Below are 1,069 nucleotides of genomic sequence, written 5' to 3' on the forward strand. Positions count from 1 at the left end.
CACCACCTAACCATTCAGTGAGCCTTTATCTTATCCTGATTTCTTGATGACTCTGCTCATCGTACTAAAACCACCACTTGTTTAATTTCTGGCATTTCTTCATTGCCTTGCACAACACTGATTTCTGCTACTTTTCAGAAGGCTTGACCCATTCTGTTCCTGTAATCAGGCTTGCAGCAAAATGCTTAGCACACAGTACAGTTTCCTTCCCTTCCTCCATTCCCCTTCCCCTATCCCCCAGACTCTTACAGATGTTGCCACCACCTTCCTCTTCTCCCACCACCCAACACCAGCCCTGCTCTCTCCTGGGACAGCAGAGTGATGACCACTATGCCATGTTTGCCCCTCTTGTATTCTTTCACTCCATCTTTGCTCGAGACCTGCCACTGGGGTTGTTTCAGTCCTTGTTCTTCAAGGACATGCAACTACGGCGCACCAGCTCAATGTTTTGCAGTGTTTCTCATAGGTGTTTCCCAGCCAAGAAGGCAACAAGATTTCTTCACCAACACAAGAAGCAGGGGTGCCCAGCCTTACCTCTTTCATGGCTTTGCCTCTGCCTGTGCTCCTAATGATCTTGACTCTGAAGCTGGACTCTCAGAGTCTAATTCAGTCACTGATCTCTTGCCATTTAATGCTGATGTACCTTATTCAAAACCCAAGAGTAACAGCTGGGCAAAGCTGGAGAGGTGAATCAGGCCTACCATAACTTCTTACATTCAGAAACTAAAATCATATATTCTGGTTCCATAACCCTTTTACTAGGTTCATTTATTTTAAAAATAGACAAGCTGTCTACACAACATCAGGAGACCATTGGAGTAGATGAACAGTTTTGCTATCCTATCAGTAGACTACTGCCGTGGAATAGCAAAACTGAGATTATAATCTACATTGTCTGTTTGAAATGCCTAAAATTAAAATGTGACAAGGTCAACAAGGAGGACAAAATTGCATGACAACTTTTGGGGGTTCAGTAGAGAGCAGCTTTGTGTAGGCGGGAACAGCCTGGATGTAGGGGAGAAGGAAAGGGAGGTGCAAGCCATACCATGTTTCTAAATTTATTCATTGC

The sequence above is a fragment of the Aythya marila genome (assembly GCF_965140915.1).
Source record: "Aythya marila genome assembly, chromosome: 2".
NCBI lineage: Eukaryota > Metazoa > Chordata > Aves > Anseriformes > Anatidae > Aythya > Aythya marila.